General features: G+C 50.4%; 1 long non-coding RNA gene across 1 annotated transcript; it reads left to right on the top strand.

Moving 5' to 3' along the window:
• The first annotated feature begins 3,030 nt into the window (after positions 1-3,030).
• LOC114486029 (uncharacterized) lies at positions 3,031-5,642 on the top strand. Its single transcript, XR_003679270.1, has 3 exons — positions 3,031-3,223; positions 4,422-4,547; positions 5,277-5,642. It is a non-coding gene; the product is annotated as an uncharacterized lncRNA (long non-coding RNA).
• Positions 5,643-7,046: the final 1,404 nt, after the last annotated feature.

Genomic DNA, 7,046 nt, shown 5'->3' with positions numbered 1-7,046 from the left:
TGGCTTTCTTCCTCTAGCCTGTAGCCTCAAGTTACAAGATGGCCTCCTCAACTACGAGCATCATTACAAACAACCACATCTAAAAGCAGAAGTAAGGAAGTAAGTACAGACCAAAGTCTTTCTGCTTGAGTGACTTTAAGCGGGAGGAATATCTTACCCAGAAGTCATCCAGCAGAATCCCCCATATTCTCATTGGCCAGAACTGGGTCACACAGCCTCTCCTAACCACTAGACAGGCTGGGTACAGCCTGTTTAGTGGGAGGTAGGCAAAGGAATAGGAGGCTGGGAATCACTGTCGTCTGGGCAACCAACTTTGTTGATGTGGTGGTGGTTCTAGGGGGAAGAACAATCAGGTGGGAAAATGACCCCATGCTAAAGACAGAACCTTCACTGCTCCTTCCAGAAGCGAAGCTGCCTCAGTGGGAACAAGTTTATTGAAAACTCCTTCTTTAGGGGGGAAGCATGGTGTACTGCTTGGAGTCCCCCGCTGGGAGGCAGAACCTGGCTCTAGAGCTTGCTAGTGGTGCGGTATTAGTGGGTGAGTTCCCCATTCTGGCCCTCAGTTTCCTCATCTGCACACTGAAAGGATTCCTTCCAACTCCTTCACGCTAGGAGAAGCTGGGGCAGAAGGGAAGTGCTGGACGCTTACCGTGTGTGGAGGCCATGCACTGCCCAAGTCAAGCTCGGCAGAGCCTGCCTCTGGCCACAGATGTTGGGATTTGCCAAACAAACCCTAATCACTTAATGAGAAATGAAATTGGTGCCTGGTTCTTCCACTTAATTGCCCCTTTGAAAACAACACATGGGAGATTTACAGTAATCACCATAATCGCCTCATAAAAACCCAAGAATTGGAGGACTGACATGCCTCATTTCTGGGAGGAATTAGAGACAAAAATTAAGGTAAGGAATTCCTGGCCTGCCTTGGCCTTGGCTCCCTGGAATCCAGGACTCTGCCCACAGAGAGCCTGCCACCCTGGACAGCCTCCTGGCCCAAGCAAATATGGCTCCAAATGCTCCACAGCAGTGTTTCCTCACAGGCCTGCTCCCTGGACCTCTTTGTCATTGGTACTGCCTAAGGAAGGTAGACCAAATGCCAGAGGGCCTGACATCCCTGAGGGTCAGATGGAGGTCCTCAAGGAGGAGAGAGAGGAATCTTGCTGCACCCACTAGCGACATCTGAGCTAAAGGACGGGAGGGGAGGGGAGATGCGGAGGTGGGAGCACAGGCTGTCCCTAGTCCCTGGAAAGCAGCAGCTCTCAGGTTCTCCTGAGGCCATCCATCTTGATTTGCACACCTCCCACGACAAGGTGTTCTGACCTCCCAGGACATCTACTAAGGTAGCCTGGCAGGGAGAAGCTTCACACTCAGCTCAGCAGAAGTCTCTTGCCTTTCACTGCCTCGTAACTGGACTCAGAATCACTGAGTGTCAAGGTTAGAACTGTCCTCTGATTTGCGTCTCCAGCTTCTCCCCTCGATAGCAATTCCTTTCTTCTTCCCTCTCACTCTCCTCTACTCATTCATTCAAAAATATCTATTAAATCCCTGACGTGCATCAGAAACTACCAATTCTTACCACAGTAGCCAGAGCGGTGCTTTTAAAACCTGAATCAGATCACTCCAAATCAAAGGGAAGGCGGCTCCTGCACGGCTCTCATGACCCACCCTTCGCCCACTCTGTTCCAGCTGGCCCTCCTTGCTGTTCCTGGAAAACACCAGGGACCCTCCCACCTCAGCGCTTTTGCCCTTTCTGTTCCCACTGCCAGGAAGGCCCTTCCCCGGTATATCCAAATGCCTCCCTCCCTCACTTCCTTCCAGGCCTTTCCTGACCTCCCTACATAAAATTGCACCCCTACTCTCTCTATTATTCTCCCCAACTTTATTTCTGTCCATCGTGCTCATTACCTTCTGAGACACAGTCCACTCTAAGATTTGCTGGTTTTCTCTCTTTCTACACTAGAAGGTAAGCTCCAAAGGGCAGGGATTTTTGTCTTTTTTTTTTTCACGATTATATTCAAACACTTAGCACAGCAGCTGTCACATGGTAGGTGCTCAATAAATATCTGTTGAGTGAATGAACCATGTGGAGAGAGCAGAAAAAAAGATAAAGCCCCCACCCTTGTGGAACTTAGAGTCTGGTGGCAGAGGCAGACGTTAGGCAAATAGTCACCTGTAGGACTAAGTGACTCAACTGTGGTAAACGCTGGTGGGAACGCGGCAGGTGGAATGAGGGTGATCTGACCACAGGCCAGACAGGCCAGTTGGCAGAAATTTGGCACAAAAATCCTCTGTTTGCGAGAGGATTGGACGTGTAGGGTGAAGAGGGTTTGAGCCGCTAAGCTTCGGGAGGAAAAGGTGCTGGAGAAGTTTGGGGTGCCACCTCTAGACCCTCTAAAGGCAACGGGACTCCGTGACGAGAGGGCAGCCATCCGCAAACTGGGTTCAAGCAGAGGTCCCCGCTCCTCTGCCTCTTCCCAGCCACTCACCCTGGGGCAAGCTACCTCAGGGCCAGAGCACTAGGTTCCTTGTCTGTGGGCTGGAGAAGGGATAACTAGGCCTGCCCAGAGGAAGGGATGAAATATTTGTTAGAGCCGGAGCCTGTAGGTGCTTGGTGAGTGCCCGCTCCTTTCCGGCCCCTTTCTTCTTTGTTGAACTTTTCAACACCCAATCTCTTTTCAAACGGCTGCTCCTCCTCCTCTCCTGGCCCCTCACAGCCTTGGGCAGCAGTATGAGGAAGGGAAGCATCTAATCAACCTGAATGTCAACTGCAGGTTAACAGAAATGAACAGGACCTTTGGGGGCAGCATATGACAGAGGATTAGACTGATTTCTGCTGAGCCCCAGGCCCTCCTGGGCTCCGGGCCAAACAGGGTTGGCTTTGGAGCTATTGACTACATCTCCCATCAGCCTCCGGGCCGATGCCTGCTGACCCATCATGGGACCATGTGACTAGAATGAAGCTTGGGGTGGGGGATGGCTGACAAAGCTAGTGACACACCTAGTGTTGCCAACTGCCAGGCTCTGGGAGGAGCCCTCCTTGACTGACAACCTAAAGAGAGTTCCCAGCACAGACCCATGCACTCACATACACGTGTTCGCGCGCGCGCGCGCACACACACACGTACACGCATATCCACACACAGCTCCCGGCTCCACAGTCCCCCACCCCACCATGGGAGGACGAAGTCCCTGCTCCCTCACATCCTGCTCTCTCTCCTGATTGGTAAGTGGGGGAGGGAGGTTGGTAGGAGGCAGCAAACACATCACTTCTTCCCATGGTTAGCGTGGACAGCGGCTACACTCAGGCGTGTGGCAAACGCTCCCGTACTGCGGGCCCGCTCCAGTGTTAAGCAACGGAGAAGCAATGAATCAGATCTGAGTCTTGGCCTCAGGGATCACATTCTATTGGGGACAACAGACACTTGCACAGATAATTACTATATAAACTACACAGTAGAGGGTCCAAGAGGGAGCCTGCAGAAAGAAAACCTGGATTACACTTTGGGGGTTGAGGGTGGTGACCGGAAAGGCTTTGGGATAAGGTAGCCTTTAACCTGGGCTGAGATTGGATGGAAGGGCTCCTAGGTTGGTAGAACTGCACGAAGTCACAGAGGCGGGAGAGTGAGGGGCCGGCAGGAAATGGCAAAATCCCTGATGTCAGCCTAGAGCACAGGTGGGATGTAATTGCTTTCACCACAGCGATTCAGTTTGTAACCAGCCCTGAGGAACCCTCCCAGGGGCTAATGCCTCCCAATCCTTCCCTGCATCCACCGGACACCTCGGATGGCTTTGGATGGCTCCTAGGGGACCAGAAGACCACTGTCTTTCTTCTTTGCTACTTCACTGCCCTGCTTGGCCCTACATTCGACTCCTTCAAATTAGCCTCTCTTGCATCATCTCAAGTGTCCCCTGGAGGTGCTCCTGCCTCTTCTCTCCCTGCTTACATGCATCTCGCCCTTCAAGGACAGAGGAGTCCTGCTTCCTCCAGGGAAGCCCTCGTAACCACTCCAGCTCACTCTGGCCTCCTCATCAGATCACCTGAAATGCCTGAAGTAACCATGTGGCTTCACTCAATGACCCCTTTTCAGTAAAGGTGCTTTGTCACATGCTGTAGAATGATGCTATTTTCACAACAAGAAATTCACTAGAGTCTGTTTAATATATGCATATGTATAACTGATTCACTTTGCTGTACAGCAGAAACTAACATAACATTGTAAATCAACTACACTCCAATAAAAATTAATTAAAAAAAAGAAATCCACTAGAGTCTGTTTAAACAAAGAAAGGGAGATTGATTACAAGGGACGTAATGAGTCTCAAGTGACCTAACGCAGGAAAGGACTTGACCTAGCTCAGGACCCCAGGGGGGTGGTTCTCCTCACCTCTATCTCTGCCTCTTTGCTCTTTTCTTTTCCCAGACTGGCCTTCTCTGCCCTTCTGATCAGATGGGGGAAAACATGACAGTTCACAGCACCCATCATGTCCAGCCATGTGGAAAGAATCTCCACATTTCCAAGAGAGGGTGATTGGACCAATTGGAACAGGTGTCCCACTCTGGCCCAGTCAGCTTTGGGACGGGAATGGGGTCACATGGTGCTAACACGGCTGTCAGGCTACCCCTCTGGGAGTCATTCCTAACAGTCCTGGGGGTTGGTGAGTGGTCTGTTCTAAGAGAAAGGAATTGTCATGAGCAGAGCAGATACCCCAAAGATGCCTGTTACATATCTAATAATGTAGTGTGACTATGTGCTCATGAATTCCAGTTCCAGACTATCCTACTGACCTACTTACTCTGTGACTTTGGGCAGGTCCCTACCCTCCTCTTGGGGTTGCAGTTTCTTCATTTGTACACAGAGGATGGTGGGTCTAAGTGTTCTATTGGGCTCCCTAACTCTCGTGGACTTTGGGCCAATTACCCTTTTTGAATCTCAGTATCCTCATTTATGAAATGGGTAATGATATCTACCTCACAGAGTTATGGTAAGAGAGTGGGCATGAAAATATCTAACAAGGGTTGGGTACAGAGATGCTCAAGAAATGCTAGTGACTCTCGCAGATTTAAATTGGGGTGGCTGCCCTGCTCACAGTGATTTCCCCCAAGGGTCATGGCTGTGATGCCCTCATGTGTTTGGGAGAATTGCTCCTCCTTTAGTTGGGGGCTGCCATCCTCCGATAGTGATTTGCAAGGAGTGAGCATGGGTCCCAAATTGGATCCTTCAAAGTGCTTCTCGGGGGCTTTTTTCCAACTGCTGCCCTTTTGTCTCTGTTTGCAGAACTGTGAGAGCAGGAAGCTTGCCAACAGCCAGGTCCCCAACCTTGTGGAGAAAGTGATCTGGAAAAGTGATGCTGACATGAAGAGGATGTTTGAGTACTTGGTTCCAGACACCACTAAATCCAGTTACATCCTTGCCATGAACCAACGGCTCCTGATAATACCTTCTCCCTTCCCTTTCTAAGCCTCAGTATCCTTATCTATAAAATAATGGGGCTGCATCCGTCCCCCTTTATCTCTGATGCTCTATTACTATGTTCATGAATTTATTCTTTCCATCAATTAGTCAGTCAGCATCCCTTGTGCATCTGTTCTGTCTCTGGCCCTATGTCGGACACTGAGACTCTTGGTAAAGGAATAATTCCCATCCCCGGTTTTCAAGACTCAGAGTTAGGCAGGGGAGGGAGTTAAGCAACCATTCAGGTACTGAGTGTGGGAACGGCTGTGACAGAGGGAAGCACAAAAGCTGTGGGCATGTCAGAGAAGGAGACATATCCTCATTCGTAAGGCTTCCTGGAGGAGGTGGCAGGAGCTGAGTTTTTCAGACGGGGCTGCGCGAGGAGAGAGGAGGAAGACCATTCCAGGCAGAAGAACCTGCCTTTGTAAGGGTCCAAAAGAGAATGAGAGAAAGTAGCTGCCTGGGGCCAGAGGGGAGGGGACACAGGAGATGGCCTTATTTGTATTTTCCACCCATGTCACTTCTGGGAAAACAAGAAAAAGCTCCATTTTTTAAAGCTTGGAAAATCCCCAGGGTGGAGTCCTTAAACAGGGATGAAAAGAAGTGACTTCTGACCACAGAAAAGCCCTGGAATGAATGATTCTTCCCCCAGTAGGCTGCCCCATTGGTCCCTGGTCCCATCACGAAATCCACGCTCACAGTTGCATTCAGCGGCTGGTCCTAAGGCTGTTGGATCCATCTAAAAATAGGAAGGCCTGGAGCCTAAGGCCAAGCAGATGACAGAAGAGCAGCCCAGGAAGGCCTGGGAGGAGTGTAAACATCCCCACCTCATAGGAAACACACTCATTACATTCTGACCAAAAGCGGTTAATGATGCACCCCGGAGAAAATATGCAGTTATTGCCCCCAAACATGCCAAAGCCCTCCTAATGACTGCACGCCTGCTCCAAAGCAGAAACTGTTCCAGATGCTGCTGCTTGTCTCTGGGAGAGCCCTTCCTTCTTCCTGCCTGAGGTTCCGGAATTTTCCTTGGATTCTAGTCCTTAGGGAGACATATGGTGGGCTGGGGTGGGCTGGGGTGGGGAAAGTGATTACCCTCCTGGGCCTCATAGGGGCAGTCTAGGGGATCTCTGCCTTACAGACTGCTGTGGAGGCTGTGCCTTCCTGCCTGCCTGGTGCGGTGGCGGAAGAAGGGTGCCAGGCGGGAAGCTGGGAGCCAGCGCTCTAGATGACGCTGGGGTGAGGGAGGTGAGCTCTAAACTTGAGTATTTTCAGCTTCTGCATCTATAATGAGTAATGAGTCTATAGGGAAGCAGTAATTTGCAAACTTGAAGCCCCAAACACACTCAGCGATGGCTGCCACTGGACGAGCCCTGGGCTTGGAACTATCTCCTGGCTGGGTGACTCTGGGCAGCTGCCCCACCTCTGTGAACCTCCATACCCTCATCTGTAAACTGGGGATGGTTTTGGAAATTAACATTTTTTTCTCTTGTTAAAGAACTCATGCATGCTTATTATCTATTTTTTAAATATGTAATCAACCCGTCTTTGTGATACACTCATATGATTTCAATTCAAGAGATGCAAATGGGG

This window comes from Physeter macrocephalus, chromosome 4 (genome assembly GCF_002837175.3).
Source record: "Physeter macrocephalus isolate SW-GA chromosome 4, ASM283717v5, whole genome shotgun sequence".
NCBI classification, from domain to species: Eukaryota; Metazoa; Chordata; class Mammalia; order Artiodactyla; family Physeteridae; genus Physeter; species Physeter macrocephalus.
This window is presented reverse-complemented; position numbering and strand designations above follow the sequence as displayed.